Here is a 26,106-nt window from a genome sequence, read left to right as displayed (position 1 = left end):
CACCTGCCTGGCGAGTGAGCCGCCGCCATTGATTAAAAGGAGGCCGTGGATGGATCTTACACACACCCACACACACCCACACACACCCACACACACACGTGCATGCCAGGACTAATGGGTGAAAAAGAAAGAAGAACACTTTCCACAAGAGAGGGTGTCTAGACGGTTCCTGTCTTCTCCTTCCGGATTCCCCATGTTCTGCACCCATGAACCAATTTGACTGACAGGTGTCCCTGTTCGGTTTAGCCCCGCCCCTCTTTGCAGGGACAGCCCTGATTGGACGGCGACCTGTTGGAAACCAGTTTGGTTGCGCGCGCTCGGGACCGGTCAACTTCCTGGTGTAGCTCGTGAAAAGTGGCGAGCGATGAGGGGATTTGCCACCGATACGGCGGGGGGGGGGAGGGGCGGCGCCCGCTGGCTCCTCGCCGCCATGACGCCCGTAATCCCATTTGTGCGTGAAAATATTTTTGTGAGCTCAAAATAAAAAAAAAAAAAATTAAGCTTCTTATCCTCTGCCCTGAGGGCGGTGTGTGTGTGTGAGTGAATGTGTGTGTCTACGTGAGCGAGTGCATGTGTGTGTGCGTGTGTGTGTGTGCTCTCTTCCCACTGCAACATCCTAGATGTGAAATGTTGGCGGACGCTGCTTTGCTAACACGAGCAGCAGCCTTGTGTACTTTTACCCCGACACACACAAACACACACACACACACACACACACACCTGCAAACCTGAAGTCGACAAAGAGGCGGAGACTCTGCAGACGAGAGCAGAAAGAACCATTTATTGTACGGCGAGAATGATAAACCCCGCCTGATAAATGGCGGCTGGCCGACGGCGGCTGACTGATGGGCCTTGTGTGTGTGTGTGTGTGTGTGTGTGTGTGTGTGTGAACTCTCAAGGAGTTCGAAAAAGGCTTAAAAAACAACTTTCAGTGGCTGGAAATAAACTTTACAGCGCACCGAATACGAGCCAAACACAGCTGAGAGGCGGGGCTTCATCTGTCAATCACAATGAGAGCCGCTAGGAAGTAGCTAGCTGCGTCGGTTAGCGCTGCTGACGCTAACCGTCTGTCCGTTGATTAGCGCTAACAGCGTTAGCCGAAAGGTCATCGGTTCCAGCCCTGCCGTTGTAATAATCATGTAACAAACGCGCCGTCACCCGGCCGACCCCGAATAACCACGTTTTTTAAAAAAGGTTAATGCGCGTTCCTGGTTTCTCCGAACGGCGTTCTGCTCGGCGTGCTCCGCTTTATTGCGTCTGACCTTCATCTCACCGGGAGGGAATTCAATTTAGACGTTGTTTATGTGGCCATATATTTCCCCCCCCGCTCCCGAGGGTAGAAACGGCGGCAAACGTGCACGTTATTGTCATGTCGCGATAATAATCTCCCCTCGCCCTGTTTCCACCGGCACTGAATTAGTCTCTGGTCGGAGACGGATTATCTTGTGGGAACAAGTTATTATCTTGAACGAGTTTGCTTAAGATAGCCGACGTCGGTTAGCCGCTGCTAACGGTAACGTGAATCACAGTGTTGTCGGCTTATAAAGACACTTTTTTGGACGCATGTCAGTTTAGCCTCCAGACAGACATTTCAATTAGGCAATACGTGTGTGTGTGTGTGTGTGTGTGTGTGTGTGTGTGTGTGTGTGTGAGTGTATTGAGTAATTATTCATAACCCTGCTTTGTTTGTTTCCTTCTTCCTTTTCTGTTTTTTTTTCCAGAGGAGGCTTCATTTTGGCCGTTAGCTGGAAGTCCAGAACAGACACGCCTCCCACATGTGTGTGTGTGTGTGTGTGTGTGTGTGTGTGTTGTGTACATGTCCATTTGTGTGTGTGAATGTGTGTATTTTCAGTCTCTCCACAAACTGGAAATGCATCCTTTCGTAGTACTAATACATCAGATTGTACTCATTGGTACTCCAATACTATATTGAATTCAGAGAGAGTTGATGTGCGTGTGTGTGTGTGTGTGTGTGTGTGTGTGTGTGTGTGTGTGTGTTGGGTGATTATTCATGACCCTGCTTTGTTTGTTTCCTTCTTCCTTTTTTTTTTTTTTTTTTCCAGAGGAGGCTGTCCGTCCAGAACATACACACCTTGCACACGTGTGTGTGTGTATGTGTGTGTGTGTGTGTGTGTGTGTGTGTGTGTGTGTGTGTGTGTGTGTGTGTGTTGTGTACATGTCCATTTGTGTGTGTGAATATGTGTATTTTCAGTCTCTCCACAAACTGGAAATGCATCCTTTCGTAGTACTAATACGTCAGATTGTACTCATTGGTACTCCAATACTATATTGAATTCAGAGAGAGTTGATGTGCGCGCGCGTGTGTGTGTGTGTGTGTGTGTGCGTGTGTGTGTGTGTGTGTGTGTGTTGGGTGATTATTCATGACCCTGCTTTGTTTGTTTCCTTCTTCCTTTTCTTTTTTTAATTTTTTTCCAGAGGAGGCTGGCCATCCAGAACATACACACCTTGCACACGTGTGTGTGTGTGTGTGTGTGTGTGTGTGTGTGTGTATACATGTCAGTTTGTGTGTGTGTGAGTGTGTGTATTTTCAGTCTCTCCACAAACTGGAAATACATCCTTTCGTAGCACTAATTCATCAAATTTTACTCATCGGTACTCAAATACTATAGTCAGAGAGAGTTGATGTGTGTGTGTGTGTGTGTGTGTGTGTGTGTGTGTGTGTGTGTGTGTTGGGTGATTATTCATGACCCTGCTTTGTTTCTTTCCTTCTTCCTTTTCTGTTTTTTTTTTCCACACCTCGCACATGTGTGTGTATGTGTGTGTACGTGTCTATGTGTGTCTGTGTGTGTGTGTGAGTGTGTGCGAGTGTGTGTGTTTTCCAATCGTGGCCAGCCTGCAACCCCGGTTGTTTTGCATGTAATTGCCGGGCTCTGCGTCTTCTCAGGCCGCCGCCGGTGTCTGAAAAGGGGGCGGGGCTTAACACGACCGCGCTTTAGAGAAGCGTGGCCATCCGGGAGGGGGCGGGGCTTAGGGAGCGGAGCTGCTTCTCCTGGAGAAGAGTCCATGGAGGATGTTCTGCGCTTCCACCGGAAAACACGCCCACCGGAGGGGCGTCAGGACGATGAATGAATGAATGAATGAGCAGAAACACAAACAGGAAACCCCGGCCTCCTCCCGTCCTCTCGGCTTCCTGGGAAAGCGGAGGTTACCTCTGCGAGCCATCAAGCTAATCACCCCCCCGGAGAGGAATTAGGGGTTGGCTAATTGGGCCGCGGCTCCGTGTCGTATCTATAATGGACAGATGGGAAGTCACGCGCTCGGCCGCCGGCGTCTTGGTGCACCTTTAACTCCCTTCCTGATGCGCTGACATTTCCCAAAGGTCATGTTTGAACAGCGCGCGTCGGGCGCGTCGCCTTCACCGTAAAAAAAAAAAAAAAAAAAAGATTTTTTCAATTTTTAAAATGATTAATTACAGCTGGAATTCTAAATAAATGGATATTTACTGCCATGTCATGTGGTGTTGGATGTGACTCATAATGTGGGGAGGAAGGGAAGACGTCATGTGACGTGCTAATACGTGGCGGGAAAATGATCTAATTAGCGTTAGCTATCTGGCATTTGGCGTAAAAAATGGTGGATGGATTCAATAATGGCGCTCGTTCATTATCAGGTCATTTTTTTTCCACCTGCGCGCCAAATGGAGGGTTTGGCATTTGGAAACTGTTCTCGGGTTTGCCAGGGAGTGGAGAGGGGCAAAGTTGTATTGTTTCGCCCCCATTACCCCTGTTGCCGTGGCGACGCGACACAAAAACAGCGGCGCTTTGATTGGTTCGATTCGGGAGCGGCGTCGACCGCCGTGACATCACGCATTCTCACGCGATGACAAGAAAACATTCAGGACGGCCGAAAACGCGGAGACGACAACTGGAAGAAACTGGACGTGCTAACAGATTAGCTCAACAGATATTAGCGATTGTTAGCTCATGGTGGTTCTGGTTAGATTTGCTCTTCTTATTGTTCTTCGATTTTACGGGCCAATGGCGACACAGACATTTTTTTTTTTGTTGCTACGACGACATATGTCTGGGTCATGTGACAAAAAAATAGGACAATCCAGCTCAGAGTTCCCGCCTCCCTGTTAGCAGCTTTGGCGGATGGAGTGTCTTGCGCTTGGCGCCGTTGACCCCTCGCCGCCAGCGAGGCCCTTGGATACAAACAGACATGAAGAGCAACAACCTATTTTCGTCCTGAGAGGATAAGAGCTTCTCTGATGGTTAGCTGGAAAGGCGATGGCAGCGGCGGCGGCGGCTGAAAAAAAAGTATCTCTCTCTTTTAAAGGTCCGTGACATCATGTGGCGGCAACGACGACTTCAAAAGTCGAGAGGGCTAGCCAAACACATCGCTAACACAGCTAGCGCTTTGTCCACAGCGGCCATATTGATACATATATACTGTATTTTCATGACTATAAGGCGCACTTAAAAGTATTTCTTCAAAATGTGCGGCGCGCCCTGTAGTGCAGTGCGCCTGGTGTGTGTTGTTGTTGTACGAGAGATGTAGTAGGGAACATCATGAGAACGTTAAAGGGGAAGTGTGGGTGTTTATTGTATATAAAAGAACGGATATGTGCGTTATGCAGAACATCGTTGTTTTAACAACCCTGAAAATGGTGAAGAGACACGCTTATGAAGCACAGTTTAAACCGAAGGCCATCAGCTACGCGGAGGAACGTGGGTATCGAGCAGCCGTGAGAGAATTTAAGATTATTGAATTGATGGTTCGCAAGTGGAGGAAGCTGGAACACGAGCTTCGACAGGTCGGGAAGACGCGGCGGAGTTTCTGAAGACACAAGGCGAGGTGGTCCGAGTCGGAGGAAGGACTCAAGCAGTGGATCATCGAGCAAAGAACGAGCGGGAGAAGCGTTTCGACGGCTAAAATTCGGCTAAAAGCGGTAACGCCAGCAGAAGAAATGCAAATTGAGCTTTTCAAGGAGGTCCGTCTTGGTGCCATTTTTCCATCTGGACCAGGACGACAGTAGCGCATCAACCTCCAGCGGATTATAATGAAAAGCCGGCCATTCGAGCTTTCGCAAAAGCCGACAACATTTCCGAGGAGCCGGACGGCGCGGAAAGCGACTCTGAGTGTGAAGAAAGTGAACCCGGCATGTTGGATGGAGATTTAGCGCAGCTGTTCAAATCAGAAACGATGGGTTCGATGGGTAGATTGATGACGGTTACCGGTAAAAAAATATAAACACCAAACTCAGTTTTGCTCTCGCTCTATTTTTAAATACGCACACTTGTATGCTTGTGTGTGTGTTGTTGTTATAAGGCGGAGGTGGTAGAGGACACCATGAGAACGTTAAAGGGGGAAGTGTGGGCGTGGATTGTTTATAAAACCCGCGCCTTATAATCAGGCGCGCCTTATGTGTGTGTTAAATACAATAATGGCACACATTATTGAGACTGCGGCTTTTAGTATGGTGCGCCTTATGGTCATGAAAATACGGTATATATATATATATATATATATATAAACAGTGACAGAGAGTTTTTTTGTCCCCAGAGGGTGAATGATTGACAGCTGACCCATCCAGGCTAAGCCCCGCCCATTACCTTCCAGGTGGACTTTTTCTTGATGAGCTGCCCTTGCTAACCTAACTGACCTGGATAACTATCCTTTTTAACTGACCTCACTAACCATCCTTGCCAACTGTCCTTGCTAACTGACCTGGCTAACTGGCCCAGCCAAGTGACCTTGGTAGTTGACCTTGCTAACTGACCTTGCTAACCGTCCTTGGAACTGAACATTCCTGGTTCAATTCCTAGGTTCCTCCTAGCCTGTCGAAGTGTTGTTGAGCAAGAAACTGAACCCCTAACTAGTCCCCTGGTGCTGCTGGATGGCTGCCCACTGCTCATGGTTCATAAGATAAGATAAGATAATATAAGAACAACTTTATTCATCCCGAAGGAAATTGTTGTGCCAGAGTTTCAAGCAAAACATAACAATAATAGATAATAGTGGGAAGAAGGGAGAATAAGAAATACAATAAAATATAAATCCATGATGAGTTAAATGCAGAGTGGACTTTCCCACAAGGGATTAATAAAGTACAATTAAATAAAGAATAAATCCAGCTAACTGTTCTTGCTAACTGACCTTGCTCATCGTCCTTGCTAACTGACCCGGCTAACTGGCCCGGCTAACCATCCTTGCTAATTGACCTGGCTAACTTGCCCGGTCAACTGACCCAGCGAACTGACCTTACTACCTGACCTTGCTACCTGACCTTGCTAGCTGACCTTGCTAGCTGACCCGGCTAACCCATGTGACAGATGTTCCCCAGCGTCCATCATTAAACCCCCATGAGCGCTCCTTTCCCCGCCGTCGGCCATTTTCTCCTCGGGCGCCGTACGTATCCCCCGCCGCTCAACCTGAAGCGCTGAACCCATTCCCTCCTTCTTCCTGCTTCACGGCGGAGGAGTGTGTGCTCGCTGCCGCGGAGTGTGTGTGTGTGTGTGTGTGTGTGTGTGTGGCGGGGTGTTATCACGGCGGGTATTAACCTTGACATTTAACGATGGCGGCCCTCCTGATCAGGGCGCCATCGTTTATGTCTGAAAGCAAAGATCACATCAGACATTTTTTTATTTCTATTTTTTTTTTCAAATCGCCGTCACCTGACCTTCCGGAACGTGTTTTTCTCTGGAACGACAAACAAACGACAAGCAAACAAAAACTACAACAACAACAAAACAGCCCAAGCGTGATGTCAGAGCACCGTGGGTTGGTCGCCATGGCGATGCGAGGCGAGAGCGGAATGCTGACAGGGAGGACAAGCCGTGGAGAGGATGGATGGACGGAGAGAGAGAGAGAGAGAGAGAGAGAGAGAGAGTGAACCCTGACCCCCAGTATGTCTCCGTCTGATTGGTTCTCTGTCAGATGCAGAAAAGGGGCGGAGCCACAAAGTACAACTATATATATATCTATATATATCTATATAGATATATATAGATATAGATAGATATGTATATCTATCTATATATATATGTTTTATATATATTTTAAATATAAATATAATTCTTTTAAAGCTAGGTGGATGTGTTGGTTAGCATAGCGTTAGCACAGTGGCTAGAGGAGAGTTATTAATAGGTTAGCACAACAGTTAGCATAGGGTTAGCACAGGGAACTGTTGGTTGTCTGTGTCCGTAGCCCTGATATTGACAGCCGCCAATGACACTTCTGATTGGCCGCAGGGATATGAACGCTCGGCCTCGACCATGTTGATTGGCCGATAGCATCTGATCGCGGCGTGCTAACATCGCGTTGTAATTAGCCTAAACTCACCAGGAGAATCCAAATCACTTTGATTGCTCGCCCTGTTATTACACATGTATAACATGCACGTGCGTCAGATCACATTGGATTGCTGTTTCTTTTTCAGCTACGAATACACACACAAACACACACAAACACACACACACACACATACACACACACACACACACACACACATGTGGATGCTTTTCCACTCTGCTTGACAGGCTCTCTGTCACTTCGGCAAAGTTTAACGGCAGCGATGTGTGTCTGAGCTGACAAGAACAACCTCTCCCCGACCCGAGAGAATGCAAACACACACACACACACACACACACAGACATGTCGACATATGCATTCACCACACGGCGAAGAGATATAAGCTAACATATTAACGCGTGGGGTGTGTAATGCCGCTACGCTATCAGCAGAAACACTTTCCCGGCGTTACACATTTTATTTCTGTGTGTTCACTAACGTGATTGACAGCTCGCCGTAGAATTTATTTTTATCACACTGGTGCAATTTTTGTTTTCGCACCCCCCTAACTAACACACACACCCACACACACACACACACAAGTCCGATCACGGACTCAGCACACTTGGGTTCGACCTGGCGTTTCACGGCTGCAGCCGTCACATGACCAGGGACGCTTTCCTCAGTTTGCATCACACAAATGAAAGTGGATTGGAAAAAAAGGGGGAGGACACACACACACACACACACACACACACAGACGCACATAGACGCACACACGCACTTGCAGTCAGATACAATCCCCAGCCGGGGAAGTCAAATTCTCATCGGGGCGCCGCTCCGGTGAAGGATTAGTGGAGAAAAAGAAAGGAAAATTCAAGACCCGGCGCCGTCTGGAGACGAGTTCAGAACATCAGGCCGACTCGGGATTGGGAGAAGTCTGATTGGACCCCGAGGGGCCGCCGGGAGCGTGAAATCAACCGATTTGGCGCCGGCCAATCAGAGACGGGAGTTGCTTCAAAGCGATTCAAAGCGGCGGGGGGGGGGGGGCGAGATCCTCTCCAGCCCGCGGTAAACCGTCGCTCACGACCCCGCGACCTCGCCGTGGCTTCCAGGTGGCGTCTGCATGATGACGCCGTGGATTCTTTCAAAACATGTCAGAATGCGAGGCGGCAGCGAACCACAACACACACACACACACACACACATGAACACCATTGAGAAAACAAGGGATTTAAATGATGTAAGGAGTCTACGATGCTAATGACCCCATAGGCTACCATTCATTGTGCTAAGCTAAGCTTATCACGGTATATGCGTTTGTGCGGCGCTGTGAAATCCTTGATGATTATTTTTCCGAAGTCGTTCTCACGAGCGGACTGTGCAGGTGTCGTCCCATGAAATCCGCCCAGGAAGTGTCGCGGTTCACGCCGTCCTCTCCGGCACCTCGCCGCGAGCAAAAGGAGAAGCGATTTTAGCATCTGACTCCTTAAATCTTCTAAAATCAAAAGCATCTGCCAGTTAGCACAGGCATGATGCTAAGCTCCTCGCTAGAAGAACAAGAAACATGATTATTTGCCGAAACATCCCAGAGCGCCGTCAACGAAAGGAAAAATCCTTGATGGGACGGGACGCCGGAAACTACACACCTGTAGTTTTTTGGTATCTCCATTCTGTTAGCCACAAGCTAAGCTAACGGAGCCAACAGATTTTCGACGTGTTATAAATGCTAGTTCACCCTGGGTTTTCTGAATTTGAGGCACAGCTAAAAATAGCATCTCTCTGTCGGGATGTCCAATGTGCATGTGTGTGCACACGCCAGTGTGTGTGTGTGTGTGTGTGCAGTGTGACACAGTGTGTTTATGACACACTCGGGAGAAGCCTGGTCACTTGGGTGCCGGTTGGAGGGGTGGCAGGTGGCGGAAGAGCGCTGGTTTCACATGCATTATTTCATTCATGCATAGATGCATTGCATCGTCTCTCACACACATGCACACACACACATATACACACACACACACACACACTCGCAGCTCATTAAGTCTTTACACACTTGCTACTTCTGTGACGGACGTTGCAAAGCATACACTGCTTGCAGTCACACACACAGGCTGAATGTGTTCCTACACACACACACACACGCACACACACACACACACACACACATCACCAAACAGGGAGTGAATTAAGTGTGTGGGAAGTGACAGGAGTGCTGAAGCACACTGGGACAAGGCAAGGGAAAGGAAAGGGGGTTTCCAAAAAGCCAACCAGAACTGACAAGCACCCCCTCTCCCTCAACAAACCAACCAACCTGGCACAGACGTCTGCTCAGAGAATGTGTGTGTGTGTGTGTGTGTGTGTGTGTAAGAAAGACAACCAGAGTAAAAAGGCAACAGTCTCGAGCCAGACTTTGAGAGGCACTCACTTCAGATGGCGCTTTCATGGGAGAAAAAAAAACAACAAAAACATTAAGATGGATGCCCGGGGACGCCGTTAGCTAGCTTAGCACGGTGTAACAGCCGTGTTTGGAGAGCTTGTGTGTTAGTGTGTGTGTGTGTGTGGGGGGGGTGTTCTGTTCTGTTTAAAATTCGAGGGGGAAAACGTCCCATGCAGATAACTTGTTGTGATCCGTTGGAAGTTTGACAGCGCCGCTATTTAGCTTTCCATAAACGCTACGCGTTCTAGCGGTTGTGCGCGCCGCTTCCGAAGCCAAGAAAATGAACGGCGCAGGTCGGCACGGCGACCAAGGGCACTTCTTGGCACTTCTGAGGAAGGATCCGAGCCAAGAGCAATCATTTATCTCAGTTGTCGGGGTGGCAGGGGTTAATGTGAGAGACAGCTTCTGAGTAACGGTTGAGTCCAGTTGAGGCAATTGCCCAAATCAAAGATGGCTGCCAGGACAGGAGTGGATTGAATTAGCTGCGTGGGTGTATTGATTTTTCAGGAGATAAAGCAGGAAGGTCTCGCACTGATCTCGCCCCCTCGCCCTCCTCCGTGTCCCTCCGCTACCGGAACAGAGCCCGCGTTTTTTATTTTTGTTTGTTTGTTTGTTTTTTATTCAAGTGTTCATTAATTTTTCACACAGTTGACCGCGGGCGGATCCTCTCTCTGGACGTGAACCGCCTTGTTTACATCGACGTATCGCAGAGGAGATGGGTTTTGTCTGTGTGTGTGTGTGTGTGTGTGTGTGTGTGTGTGTGTGTGTGTGTGTGGTTCATGCAGAGTCTGACAGATGTCTACAATAGATAGTTTTCTTCTTTCGGCTAACTGATTCCTTTTGTCCGGATGCCAAACAACAATAGCACCTGACAGGTGTGATTGACAGCTGGATGGGGCTTGTCAACCCCTATTTCAGTGTGTGTGTGTGCGTGTGTGTGCGCGTGTGTGTGTGTGTTTTATACCGACGACTCTCCGCTGCTCCCACTCTCAAGCTCCTCATTACCATCCTCTTCCACAGGAACGCTGTCCATTATTTATGACGACACCCCCCCACTTCATCTCACACACACACACACACACACACACACACACACACACATTTACACTGACAGAGACACATCTGTCTCCCACCCTCGTTTGCTCCCTCCATCTGCCTCTGCCTGTGGCCAGGCTTGGGGTTTGGACACACACCCACCCACACACACACACACACACACACACGGACACACACCTATTTATTTATATATATATTGGTTTTATCTCAATTAAGGTCCAAAGCTTTGAAGTGTCTTCATGCCAGTCTGACCCACCCGACTGCATTTTTTATCTTATTTATTCATGTATTTATTTTCTGCTCTGCTGTTATTTTTAACCCAAAGTCATGATGATGTGGAAACCTGTGTGTGTGTGTGTGTGTGTGTGTGGTGGTGGTGGAAGGGATCGCTAGATGCGAACATGCTAACACACCAGGGGGGAATGTGGGAAAACCGGTCTGTGTGTCTGGAGTTCAGAATAAGGGTGAAGGTTGGGAAAAGGTGAGGCAGTTAATCCTGCCTTTCTGTTGTTTTTATATTTTTAGTCATAATATGTCTGAAAACAATGCTAATGCTAATGCTAACAAAGCACTGCATGGCAGCAGTGCCATCAAAAAAAAGAAAAACCTGCAGCTCCACATACCAGATTCATTGTCTTCCCTGATTGGATGGAAAAAGCTTGCCGTGGGAAACCCATCTCATAGCGGGATTAACCCCGGGGTTTATTAAGGCGAGTCCGCGGACGCTCGACAGGCGCCCTGCACGCCGCCGCCGCCGCCGCCGGAAAATCCAGACAATGTGTTTGCACAGGACGCCAATTTGGGGCCCGAGGTGTCAGCCGCCCGCCGCGGATGAAAAAGGAACGGAGGACAGGCCGGCGGGGCCGCAATCATGGCGGGATGACGTGCGACGCGGCGCCATGGCGTCCGGGGGAAGGCCGACGTGCGCGCTGTCGTGCAGATGTCTGCTCCTGCTCTGTAATGACCTCCGGTGGATGGCGAACAGCAGGGCAATAAACCCAACGCCGCCCTCCTTCCACCCCGACGGTGTGTTTGAAATTCACATTCTGATCAGGAACAGGCTGTGTGTGTATGTGTGTGTGTGTGTGTGTGTGTGTGTGTGTTTACACAGGGAATGAACTTGTTTCCCTTGTGGATGGAGATCAGGTTTTGAATTGTCAGGAATTATTCTGTGCAGATTACGAATTAGGATCTGTGTGTGTGTGTGTGTATGTATATGTATATTTATTCATATAATATATTGATTTATTTCTATACAAACACATACAAGCAAACATATCTATGTACGTGTTTATATACACACGTACCAAAATAAACACACGGCTGTCTATATATTTATGTATATTCATATTTTTATCATAATTTCCAGGTGTTTTTTATGTTGTAAACACACAAACATGTGTATGCATATATATGTATATATATATATTATACCATAATATTCATAATATATTAATATATATATTTATATATATATATTGTACTGTATATTATATAGATATTATATTCATATTGTGTTTATATGTATATATATATATAAATGCGTGTGTGTATATTATATATCTATAGTATGTACAATATACTCACACACAGGTTTATATATATACACAATATGTACATAATATACAGAGTAATATCTTCATCACATTATGTATATAAACTCTATATTTACAGAAATTATATATGAATACACAATCAATATATATAAATACATATATATGTGTGTTTATGTGTATATATATATATATACATAATATCATATATAAATATGAGTACACACACATATATAGGTATATGTAATATGTAAATGTATTTATATTTATATGTATACATACATTGTTTATGTATATATTATTATGTACGGTGATTATCAGTGTTTCAATCATTGCTTCGGCGGTCAAAGAAAATGCGGAAAACAACGACAAAGAACGGATACGCGGTGCTACATGGTAGCTAGCTTGCTAACAGTGTGTGTTCACGCTTCTCTAAAGTGTGTGTGTGTGTGTGTGTGTTTGTTGGGGTTAAGGGGTCAGCAAGTTCACAGATTTTGCCCTGGCAAGGAGTGAAAACAACTCGCCGTCCGAAAAAGATATTTGTTGTTATTTTTTCTCCTTTTCCTGATTTCATGCCCCCCCAACTTCTTTTAGTCTGATATCCTCAAAAAACTTTTTATTTTTAATTTGTTTTTCATCCATTTTAAACCCTCTTCACCCTAAAAATCATCTTCATAAATATTTAGAATATTGAATATGAGTTAATTTATGGCTGGATGTTTTAATGTTACCTTTTTAAATGTATTTTTTGTTGACACCCAGCTATATTTTTCTCATTTCCTGCTTTATAAATTCATTCATCCATTGATTCAGGGCCTGAAATGTGTGTTCAAGGTTTTTAGATATAACAACATCTAATTCTTTTTATATTTCAGTTTATTTTCCCTCTCTCTTCACAAAGAGACAGTCTTACAAAGGGAAATATTATGGGATGCGGTAAAACTGTCTCTTGTCTATTTTCAAGCGGCCTTGGCTGAGGTACATGTCGTCAGGCGGCCATTGTTGTAGTTTTTAATGCTTTTTTGATGAAGAAGGGGAAGAGGGGCAGACAGGAAGCAGACGTTCACCTGCTGGAGGAGTGATTGACGATTTGTGCTCGGCGCATGACCGTGACAAGAGTGTGTGTACATGCGCGTGCGCGTGTGTGTGTGTGTGTGTGTGTGAAAGTGCTGACAGCCCGATCAGCTCCCGCCAAAAAGCAGAGGAGAGCCGCAGAGCGATTTTTCAGAATGACTCAAAGGCGAGACAAAGGGGAGGGGGAAGCCAAGGGGGAAGCAGAGGGGGAAGCGGAGGGGGAAGCAGAGGGGGAAGCAGAGGGGGAAGCGGGCAGAAGGAGGGGTGAGCATGAGAGGGAGAAGAGATGGAAAGCGAACGGTGCGCTAAGTGGAGGGGACAAGATGAAATGAGAAAAAAAATGGCGGGGAAAGAGGCGACGGCGGAGGGGGGAGGACGGGGGGAGTGACACGAATAGACTTCGTGTCTGGGGAGAAGTAAGAGATGAAGAGGGGGTCTGGTATTCACACACACACACACACATACACACACACACACGTCGACGATTCCCTTGCCTCTTAGGTGAAAGTCGCTAAGCTAATTTCAGTTGGCCAGCTAGTAGGTAGGGGGTGAAGGTACTACATACTCTGCAGGTAGAACAGGTGTGTGTCTCACCTGCCACACACACACACACACACACACACACTTTCTCAGTCTCATCGTATTCCTCCACCTTCCACCCCCTTCCCCCAGATGAGCTCCCTCTGTCCTCCCTGGTCCTGGCTTCCCCTGCGTCCGTCTCCCTGATCGGAGGGGGAATCAGACCGTGAAGAGGTCTGAGCGTGCACGTGTGTGTGTATGTGTGTGTGTGTGTGTGTGTGTGTGTGTGTGTGTGTGTGTGTGTGTTTCACCAAATTGAATGTGCCAGGCCTGGAGGAGCAGGGAGAATAAAAAGAATAGGCTAGGGAAGGGAAATAATAATAATAATAATAATAATGATAATAATAATAATAATAATAATAATAATAATAATAATCATCATCATCATCATCATCATATTTTTATCATGAATATTATTATATGTTTTTAGATGTGTATTTAAATCATTATCAAATATATTAATAGTAAAAATATTAAGGGGAATAAAAGAAGAAAACATTATATTATGATATTATTGTTACTTTCTGTTTCTGTTCTTATAGTTGTTGTTGTTTTGGTTGTCAATTCTCACACTTTATTTTTATTTTTTATTCTGTTTCTCTTTCTTTTTATCCTTGTTCTTCATTTTGCTTTCTATCTTTTGTGGATGTCTTTTGCTTTCTTTTAATTCTCTCTATAATTTATATTTGTTATTTCGTATTAGTTGATATTGTCATTGTTCCACTACTGTGACGCAAGAATTTTTCCAATAAAGTACATCTTATCTTATCTTATCTTATCTTATCTTATCTTATCTTATCTTATCTTATCTTATCTTATAAATAATTCCAATAATACCACATATTGATTGCTGTAAGAAACACTTAGAATGTTGTTATTTATTGAAACAACTGTCTTTTTTATGTATTTATGTATGTACATGTATATGTATGTGTGTATGTATATGTATTTGTATATGTGTGTGTGTGTGTGTGTGTGTGTGTGTGTGTGTGTGTGTGTGTGTGTGTGTGTCCATTTAGTCCCTCTATGTCAAACACTGAACTCCTCCTGGATGATATTAGCAGTAAAAGCCTGTTTAACACACATTTATTAAACACTCGTGTTGCATCTCCACATGTCTTGGAATCAGACGCCGTCCCTCCTCCATGTTTCATCAGCCGTCCCAGGACACACACCTCACCGCCGTCGCTCTGCTATCTCTTTTATCCATCGGCGGCGGCCTCTGTTCCCGCCATCGCATCTGCTCGCACGCCATGTTTAATAAAACCGACGATTGTATTATGCATGAAAATATCATTTAGAAAAAAGCCCTTTTTGTAATATCTCTATGCCATATAATGTGTATATATTGTGTTTATTTTGTCATAGTACTTCAGCGTACCACAAGGACGGTTTAAATTAAATTAAATTAAATTAAATTAAATTAAATTAAATTAAATTAAATAGCTTATGGTATTTGATTAAATTTGATTTCATTTAATTTTGTTTAATTTAATTTAATTCTAATTTAAATCATTTTTTTTCTGTTTTTGACACATGAATGAGTGAGGAGTGGAGAGGAGGAGGAAATTCTCTCTCTCTCTCTCACACACACACACACACACACACACACACACACACACACACACACGCACACATACACACACACATACACACGCACACACACCATCGGACGCCAGGCCTCCTGCTAGCATCACGACTTAGCTCCCCTCCAGCACTGGATACCGTTGTTTATCTTTGGGTGGCTTCCAGCATCTTCTTGGCAGCAGAACCTGTAAACACACAGCGCTGGGATGCTTCCCTCCCGACACACACACACACACACACACACATACAATCACCCCTGGGCGTGGGAGAGAAGCGGGCCTGGCATTCATCGGCGTCACAATTCAATGAAAAACCGGTCAAAAACGAAGACTCCTCAACCCGCTGAGCTCAGCATGGTGTGAAGACAAGGAGGTGTCGACCCCACGAAGAAGGTGGAGCCCGCCTGGGCTGGAAGGATGGCTCCCGTCTCCAAGGACGACGGAGAACTCGCCCACCTACCGACAAAGAGGTTGGTGTCAATTGTTTTGTCCTAAATAAACACACGATTTGTGTGAAACTCCTTTCATGACTTTAGCTTGATGTGTGTGTGTGTGTGTGTGTGTGTGTGTGTGTGTGTGTGTGCGCACGTGTATTCGTAATAGTACTTTAGCTCTACAACAATCTGGTTCTCTCATCCCAGTCACATGTGGTGTGATTGTACTGCAATTCCCGCTCCATTGCGGGTCACTTCCTGTTTTATTTTGAAATCCACTCTTTTACTTCCTGTGCTCATTATTTTTACTTGACCATCCGTCCCACCTGGCAGGTGCGTCTTCCTGCCCTGCATTGGTGATTTCTCACCACTTCCTGTTTGGCGAGCCCCGCCCCCCTTTAGGAGTTGTATCAGTCAATCTTTTCGTATTGATCGATTATCAATTATTGATTGATAATTGTTTTATTTTTCCTGCTATCCTGCCTCTGTCCTCATGTGGCAGGAAGTGGAGTTGAGACTCTGCTGGGAGAGATTACTCTCAAGGAAAAGTAGGCCAGTCGCCGCCGGCCGAGGATTTTCGTCTGGCGTGCTGACCGTACTCGCGGGTTCACACTGAAAACACACACACACACACACACACACACACACACACACAGTGTTCTGTGGATTGAAGGGGGGCAACCATTGATGGTAACCCACGGTAACCCAGGTTGTTGATGTTGTAATCCACTCAAGCCCGAGATGAGGTATCACACACACACACATACACGCACACCCACACACACACACACAGGATGGGAGGGAACACAGTATGAGACGTCCTGTGTTGGATTACAAGGAGGCTACACACACACACGTACGCGTAATCATGTTCTATCTTTTTTTTTATTTATTTACCCCCCCGCTCGTCTGTGGGCCAATCACGTCGCTCGCTCGCCTGAGACCAATTACATCTCCTGGACGGGGGGGGGGGGGTCAGAAACGAGATTTTTCCCGGGGGTTTCATTTACGGAGGGGTGTCTCGGGGGGGTAGTTGGGTCTTTTGTTCTGTGAAGAACTGTTTCTTCCAATGTTTCTTCCAAAATCGACCAACATTCCAGTTAAAGGTCAGAGCCGAGGGCGCGGGAAAACACGTCCAATGATGATTCATCCGTCATCCACAGGCGGCGCCGCTGAGGGAAGCGATTCCGTGTTTCCGAAATGGGATGTGTATACAACAGGAAGTGTTGCGCTAGGGATGCTAATCAACCGGCTACCGCGTTAGCCGGCTCTCGGCGCCGGTCGCCCGCCGCTGATCAACGACCCCGATGAGCTTTTCTGGCTTTAAGTGTTTTATCGCCCCGGGGGAATATAAATCCTGCTTTATGGTCGCTGTAATAACTTTACGGCGGCCATCCCGAGCGAACGCCAGTATCCAATCGCCCCTGGATGGACGCCACGGCCTAAACGGTGGCCGCACGGCTAAAGTGATTTATTCGGCTTTTCCCAGAAACGCTTCGATGCGGGACGTCTTTCCGACGCTACGACGGCGCCGTGGAAGACGGCATACTGAGAAAGTGGAAGCGATGAGCAAGTAGCGCTTCAGATCCATGTAGCCGTGTGTGTGTGTGTGTGTGTGTGTGCGCGCGCACATATTTTAGCGTTTTCTTTTTTTTTTTGTCCACAAGCTCCACGCTCCCGTCAGCAGCGTTTCATGGGAAAATACCAGAGGAAACATCAAGACCTATATAAGGAGTTTTTAAGGACATCAAAAATACACAGATGAAATTTTGTAATAGAGAAGTTGTAATAGATGTGTTATTAACGCTTTATTACATTATATGATATAATAATTGCGTGAATGAATGAATTTCTGGTGTGGCTCGTGAGCCGAAGACCATCTTGATATTTCACAAGTGTTCACAAGTGAGATGAGCTCATCCATTCATCTGAGCTGGTCTGAGCCCTTGGATGCTGCTCGCCTGCCGTTGCCGTGGCGATGCACTGTCTTCGGTTGTGACGCATTTGCTCCCTTTCACCTTGTTACATCTTTATTACACCAATTTTACACCTTATTACACCTTCATTACACCTTATTACAGCTTAATTTCCCCTTATTATACATTTATTACAACTCTTTTACACCTGATTTCTTTTTTTTACGCCTTATTACACCGTTATTACACTTTATATACATTACTACGCATTCATTACACCTTTATTACACCACATGATGACGTTACTACACATTTATTACACCTTTATTACAACTATTTTATGCTTTATTCCACTTTTTATTACACCTCATTACATTTTTATTACACCTGCATGATCTTTTGATTTCACAAATGGCTCAACATGCTCACTTGTGTGTGCGTGTGTGTGTGTGTGTGTGTGTGTGTGTGTGTGTTGGTGTGTGTGTAAAATCAATAATAACACTGAGAATGCATGTATTTATTAAGTGCTGCACGAACATGAAGGAGGTGATGATGTCACGACACGATGACCCCCCCACACACACGCACACACACACACACACACACACACACACACACACACACACATTAAGACATTAAGTGATTCACTCATCCTGGATGGCCAGCAGTGATTTGTAAACCCTGGTCGCCCGCGGTAACCTGGACCATAATTTCTTTGACCCCGTGACCTCGCCGCTCATCCCCTCCTTTGATTGGTTCCCCCTCTCAATCCTCGCGTGACCAAGGGACGATTGACCTTGAGCGCGACCTCGGTCCGTGTGGCCGCCATTTTTTCAATCGACACGTGCCGTCCAGGTGGTCGCCGGCCGTCTCCGCCTGGTTGCCCTCCGTTCCTCGCCGCCGTACGTTTTTCCAGCATTTCCCTCCCCGGGCCTCTTCCTGTGCCGGGAAACCCAGCGGATCTGTTCCCGTGTCAACACGGGAAGGAAATGGTCCGGAACCCCAGCGGCGGGCGGCGGGCGGCGGGCGCCATGGCGGAGGAATCACACATCCGGACTTTCAGGGAAAACAAGGATCGAGGAGGACGGCGTGGAGGAGGCGGAGCCACAGCAGGAACGTCAGCATCGATGGAAAGAACGCACGCCACATGAGATCCGTCGCCGTGGCGCCGTGTTCAAAATGGCGGCGGTCGGCGCCAAGCTGGGAAAGCGGTTAGCTTGACGGGCGCCGCCGTCTGAGAGGAATTCAAAAAAGAACTACAAAGGCTTGGAGGGGGGCACTGGAGAGAGCACACACACACACGCACACACACACACACACACACACACACACACACACACAGAAAGAAAGCAGCGGGTGAAATGCAAATCAGCGAGGAGCGTCTGGAATCATGCGGGAGGAAGACGCTCTGAAGTCTTTGAATTCATCAGGATTCATTTATTTAGATTTCCGTGTGTGTATGCGTGTGTGTGTGTGTGTGTGTGTGTGTGTGTGTGTGTGCCATCGCTCGCTCTGCTCCGTTTCCTATATTTGGAAACTTCCTGTTTCCCCGCTTCGTCGAGCCAAGATGGCGGGTCTTCACCTGGACAAGACGCCTGTCAATCACAGGGTCACCTGTCAATCACAGGATCACCTGTCAATCACAGGGTCACCTGTCAATCACAGGGTCACCTGTCAATCACAGGGACATAGGCAATGTGTCACACTTACCTGGAGAGAACCCTGGAAGGAGAACATGGCGAACTCGTACAGCGCTAACTCTGGCTAATCCTGAGGGGCTAGCAAAGCCGAAGCTTCCACGTTAGCGCTAATACGGAGGGATATCGGTGCCATCTTTGCTGTACGGACTCCACGTATGATCTTTTGGCGTGGTAGCTACGTGGCGTACGTGCTCTCTCGGCTCTCTGCGGCATGAATCACAAGCGTCGCCGAAGCCACGGGCCAGATTTATGCGCGGCATATGCTAAATATAGCGCCCAGCTGTGTATTTGTTCTAGCCTGGGTGCCAGATGCTACAGAGCAGGCTTTCGTTGGGTAGCTCCGGATGTTTCCAACAGACCGGCGCGTGGATTCGACACCGTCGGCACATTCCTGAGAACATGTGTCAAGGCTAAATTTAGCCCGACGACCGGTGGGCTAAAGGAGGACGAGGTAACTGAGTCCAACACTGCCCACGCCGTCCCGCCGCCATCTTTGCTTACATTGCGTGACCATGGGTCCAGGCGATGTCTCGCCAAAGCTAGCTTCAAGGCGCTGAAGTCCGACAGGAGGCTAGGGAGGAGCTAGCTTCCCATGAGTGTTATGACTGAGACAGGATTAGCTTTAGCTGATACGCTCCGGTTCATCAGGATGAGGCTAGAGTGGAGCTAGCTTCCCATGGGGGTTATGACTCAGGGTGGATTAGCTTGAGCAACCGCACTCCAGCTCACTAGTGTTAGGCTCAAGTTGAGCTAGCTTCCCATGAATATCTCGATGGAGACAGGATTAGCTTTAGCCGCTACAGTCAGGCTCATTGACGCCAGAGCGGTGCTAGTAATCCATCAGAGGTTTAACTTTGGCCGCATTACTCTCGTGTCTCGGCCTGAGGCTAAAGCGTAGCTATATGAGCGTTGACACAGAGAGGATTAGCTTCAGCCGCTGCACTCTAGCTTATCGCTGAGGTGGCTAGAGTGGAGCTAGCTTACCATGAAATTTACATCTTGGAGGCAGTTAGCTTCTGCTGCTGCCCTTTAGCTCGTTTACATGAGGCAGGAGCAGAGCTAACTTTCTATTTAATCTTACATTGCTGCACGCCAGCAAATCGATGCGAGGCTAGATGAAGCTAGCTTCCCATGAGCATTACATCTGGGAGAGGATTAGCTTTCGCCACTGCTTTCCAGCTCGCCGACGCAAGGCTGGAGCAGAGCTAGCTTTCCATAAGTTTTACATCTCCATGGCAATTAGCTTCAGCAAATGCGCTCCAGCTTGGCAGCCTGAGGCTCGAGCTAAGCTAGCTTCCCAAGAGCATTACGATTTTATGTCCATCAGCTGTCGCCGCTGCGACGCTCACCGATGCGAGGCTATAGCCGAGCTAGCTTCCCATGGCGACCATTGAACTTAGCGACCCGTTTCTGCCTCCGCGGGACGCCGCTAACCCCGCCAGGCTACGGCGACAGTAAACGACGATGGAGTCATTGTCACGGTTTGTTAGCTTCCCTGCGCGCAGGCGTCGCTTCATTAGGAGCTCGGCGGCGTCTGTCTCTTCACGCCCATTGCGGGTAGAAGATGGAAATCCATTTCCCCTCGGCTTCTCAACGGCGACGTCGTTAGCCAGCAGAAGTCGAATCCAAATGTTCCATTAGCATCAATTCGGAATCAACGTTTTTAACAGAGGTTGGCTTTTTTTTTTTTTTAATTACGCCACATGGAAGCCCCTTCATTTTAAGCTAACAGTGTCAGGACTCATCACGGTTTAAATGCATAGTTTAATTGCAATTAATGATTCTTACTTTGATTCTTACACTGTTATTACACTCTTATTACACAATAGTAACCATTGGTTTTCCATTTCGACCCATAACTCGAACATTTTTTTAAAATCGAACCGCTGCTCCACGTCCCCTCCGTGGCCTGTCGGTGGCGCTGAATTAAACATGAGCGGCAAATTAATTCCTCAACCGTCCAGAACCGGGCCGACGAATGAACGTCTGATTTAGTGTTCCGTCCTCGTGTGTGAAGGGGTGATCTATGAACGGATTGCTTATGAATGCTTTATTACCGTGTAATAAATCACCACGTCGCGTCGGGCCCCCTTAACCCCTAACGCCGCGAACCGACCAATCACAGCGGTGCAGCAACCTTAAAAATCCTGCTCATCTGAATCCTTTGACGTCACTGCTCGCGCTGTCTTGCGGCCAATCACGGCAGCCCTGGTGATGTCATAGGCTATCCATCACGAGGGGGCGGGGCTTGTCACACAATCACAGGTGTGTGTGTCAAACAGATTGTAGCGGCGTCCAGCTGTTGCTCATGCAAATATATACGCGCGATAAAGGGGCGGAGCCATCCCTCGGGTGTCGGCCAATCAGCTTGAAGCATGGGCAGGAAGTGAAGCGCGTTTTTTTTTTTTTATCAGCCCAAATTAACCCACCAAAAAACAAATATCTGGAGAGCGGCGACAGCTGGGGTTTTGTCGTTTTACGCCACGCCGCCACGCCGCCGTCGCCACCTGTGTCATTTCATTTCCTGTGCACCTGGGACCCATCCAGGAAAATCAAACCTTCTTCTCCCATCTGCAACACCCCGCCAAAATAAAAGCCCGCCTTGCAAATGTTGCTGTTTATCACACTGATTGATCTGAATACCAATTGAACGCCGCGACCATGTGACGTCTCACTCCTTTTTTTCTTTTTTTTTTTTTTTTTTTTTTTTTTTTTCCCTTGGTTTGAAAACACGCCGCCCCCCCCGGGGGGACCCAGATCAGGAATCAAATCACGGCAGCCTTTGAAATCCGGCGCCGAGACGTCAAAACACTCCGTGACTCGGAGACCGGATTGCGTCAGAACCCCCACCCTGTGTGTGTGTGTGTGTGTGTGTGTGAGATTGTCAGAGGACTGATTGTGAATGTTCAGAATCAATCAGGAGCGGCTGATCGCCTTTGAAAAGGGGGGATGAGTTGGCCAGGGGTGATCGGTTCATAAAAATGGTTAATCAATATAGAGCGGGTGATCGATCGGGAGCGGGTGATTAGGAGTGGACAGAAGGAAAAAATATAATTCGTTCATTCATTCACTTGCTCACTCATTCATGGATAAATGAATGAATGATTATTGATTGAATGATTGGGGAATGAGTGAATGAATCAGTACATTAATGAGTTTGTGACAGGAATTCAAGAATAAATGAATAAGTGAGTGAGTGAGTTAATGAGTGAATGACCGATTAAATGAATGAATGAATAAACAAACAAATGAGTAAACTAATAAATGGTTGAATGATCGAATGAATGAATGAACAAATGAAAGAATGCATGAGTAAATAGTTGAATGAATGAATAAATGAATGAATTTACATGTGATTTAATGAGTGAGTGATTGATGAATAAATGATCAAATGAATAAATGAATGACTGAAAAAATGAGTGAGAGTGAATAAATGCGCAAATTAATGAATAAATGAACAAATGGTTGAAATAAGAATGAATGAGTGAGCAAATGGATAAATAAATGAATGAATAAATGAATGAATGAATGAAGCAGACCTGTGCAAACAGGAAGTTGATACCATCCTTCTGTAACTTCTGTATATAAACTTCCATTTTTTGAGATTTGTTCCATAATCCTTTTTATTTTCCTGACACTTTGGTTGGTATTTTCTCCTTTTCCCCCTTTTTCTTTAAGTAAAAAAAAAATCAGAACAAAACAAACCACCTTTTGGAACCACTTCCTGTTTTAATTTGGTACCCACTTCCTGTTGTGTCGTGCGGCAGCTTGACTTCTTGTCTCACCTGTGCCTTGTCTGTCAATCATCCTCCCGGCCGGCTCTCGTCCAATCAGCCGCCGGCCCCGCCCTCACCTGCACACCTGTGTCTGGTTGTGGTCGTTAGTGCGGTGGGTACATTAGTGGCGCCTCCTTTTCTTCTTCTTTGGTTCCTGACTGCTTGCCGTGCACTTCCTGTGATTGTGTCTGGCACGCCTTTAACTTCCTGTTGGACATTATTCCCTTTTTTTGGGAAAACAGAGACACTGATGTTTGGCCGATTTGCCATCGTTGCTGAGATCAACCTCCGAGAGGCGCTGGACTCGCCCAACACCGGTGAGTGATGCGTTCTATTTCCGTGATGCCGGTTTTGGGTTATTCACGTGGTTACCTCTGTACTTCCTGCTTAGTGTGACGCCGTTTGCTCGCTATCTGCTCTGTTTGGTTTGATGCTACACTTGTTTTGATGCGCATTGTACTTCCTGTTTGCGACGCCGCTCGCTTAAGATATGCACTGTACTTCCTGTTTGATATGATACCTTTTGCTACAATGTGCACCGTACTTCCTATGACGCGACGCCGCTCGCTTACGATTCACACTGTACTTCCTGTTTGCAATGCTGCCTGCACTGCACTGCACTTCCTGTTTGCGACGCCGCTCGCTTACAATTTGCAGTGTACTTCCTGTTTGATATGACACCTTTTGCTAAAATGTGCACTGTACTTCCTGTGTGCGATGCCGCTCGCCTACGATTTGCACTGTACTTCCTGTTTGATGCAATGCCGCCTGCACTTCCTGTTTGCGACGCCGCTCGCTTATGGATTCCCACTGTACTTCCTGTTTGACCTGCTTCAAGCTGACTACTCATGCATGTTAGGAGACTGATGCTGCCTCACACCTGCTTGATGTTCATTCTCTGAAAAAATATCTCTTTCCTTGGTTGTGTATTTGTTGCAGTACTGTGCAATTTTACCACTTCGTAGTATTGTGTATCTGTACCACTTTGCAAAAGTACATTGCAGTGATACCCCTTCTCTGTAGTACCTTCCTCTTGTAACACTCAGTAGTACTGCATCATCTCCTCATACACTGCAGTGATACTACTCTTCTGTAGTACCTTCCTCTTGTAACACTCAGTAGTACTGCATCATCTCCTAGTACACTGTGGTGATGCCACTCTTCTGTAGTACTGTATTTGTACCGCGCTGCTGAAGTACCTTCCTCTTGTACCCCTCTTCAGTAGTACTGCATCATCTCCTCATACACTGCAGTGATACTACTCTTCTGTAGTACCTTCCTCTTGTAACACTCAGTAGTACTGCATCATCTCCTAGTACACTGTGGTGATGCCACTCTTCTGTAGTACTGTATTTGTACCACACTGCTGAAGTACCTTCCTCTTGTACCCCTCTTCAGTAGTAATGCATCATACCCTAGTACATTGCAGTGATACAACGCCGCCACAGTGTAGTGCATTTTTTTTTTTTTTTACTCTCCTGGTGTCATTTGGGAAATTTTAAAACCAATTTCTTCCTCACCGCTGCATTTGCCACAGTGCACCTCCTCATCCAGCCTTTGCACTCAAACCCTGGGCTCCCATGGAAGACCAGGAGCCTCCTGCCATCATTGATGTGGCTAAGGGAGCGCTCTCCTGCACTTGTAAGTACTTTTCTCTTAATACTTCTCGTAGTAAGGTGATTGCGAGAGTCTTCCAGAAGCTTTGCTAGCCTCGTGTAGTTTAATGCAGGAGTCTGTTTTGGAGGCACCATGGACGTAGACTGTCAACTGCCTCCTGAGGTGTTTAACCTGTGCGGTAGAGCACAATTTTTTGAGATTCCTCCACTCGTTGCCTGCTGTAAGATGCAGCCCCTTGACACTGACTCCACAGAAGTCCAGCAGGAGCCGGTGAAGCTACCCTACCACGACAGAGGCAGCCAATCCTTGAAGAGCAATGTTTTGCCCCCCCCAAAAAAAAAAACTACTGGACCCTGTCAACATAGTGTGCTAGCTTGCGTTATTGCCATTTTTGTCCTGTTAAAGTAAAATTGATGCTGCTGTATTATAAACGGACTTAGGCCTTTTTTTTTTTAAATCCACTTCATTGCTCACCTGCTATTGTATGGTATGACAAACTGTACAGAACTCTGCTGCTTCTATGTATTTCAATCGCATTTATACTGTTAAGCGTATTATCCTTTCACCTCAGTACCAGTTAATAGTATCTATATGAACTTTATACTTAATGTGCACTCTAATTTTGTGTCCCTATGAGAAACTGAGAAATGTTTGTAGGTCTAGTACATGTGATGAAATCTAATGCGAACTTTAATTGCCAGTGTGGGACAAACTGCCTGTTTAGCATGAGACTGATAACAGGACTAAACCTTCACCCTGAAGTCAAGACTTATTGCAGAAATGGAGATGTACCCCAGCTAATGCTCTAGCTGGGCTAGAAAGCTGCTGTGGTCCATCCTGCTGGTGAGGAGGGACTGAGGCTCACCTCATCTTTGGCTTGAGAACCCACCAGTCCAGGGGCGGCTCTAGTGGTCCTGGTCAAAAGACCATCTGGCTTCTGTTTCGACTGTCTCCTAAACAGGCTCCACAAGGATTCGTGCCCTTGGTGAACTCCAGCTGGATTACATCACTGGGTCAAGCTGGTCCAGCTCTATTGACTTCAAGAGTTGGGCTGTGGCACTAGCACCAGAGGTGTACTCCAGATGACTCTTCTTGAAGAAGTGGCAGTTCAGGAGGACCAGAAC

The 26,106-nt window shown here is 46.7% G+C and overlaps 1 protein-coding gene across 1 annotated transcript in view; it reads left to right on the top strand.

Annotated features, from left to right (window-relative positions):
* The first annotated feature begins 15,804 nt into the window (after positions 1 to 15,804).
* Positions 15,805 to 26,106, top strand: part of htr2cl1 (5-hydroxytryptamine (serotonin) receptor 2C, G protein-coupled-like 1) — a 70,779-nt gene continuing 60,477 nt past the window's right edge. The window contains exons 1-2 of the mRNA XM_086165723.1: positions 15,805 to 16,009; positions 23,608 to 23,682. The gene's annotated coding sequence lies outside the window, so the exon portion shown is untranslated. The remainder of the gene's footprint in view (positions 16,010 to 23,607; positions 23,683 to 26,106) is intronic.

This window comes from Fistularia commersonii, chromosome 19 (assembly GCF_037954325.1).
Source record: "Fistularia commersonii isolate RoL2024-O1a breed Wild chromosome 19, RoL_Fcom_v1.0, whole genome shotgun sequence".
In the NCBI taxonomy this organism is placed as follows: domain Eukaryota; kingdom Metazoa; phylum Chordata; class Actinopteri; order Syngnathiformes; family Fistulariidae; genus Fistularia; species Fistularia commersonii.
This window is presented reverse-complemented; position numbering and strand designations above follow the sequence as displayed.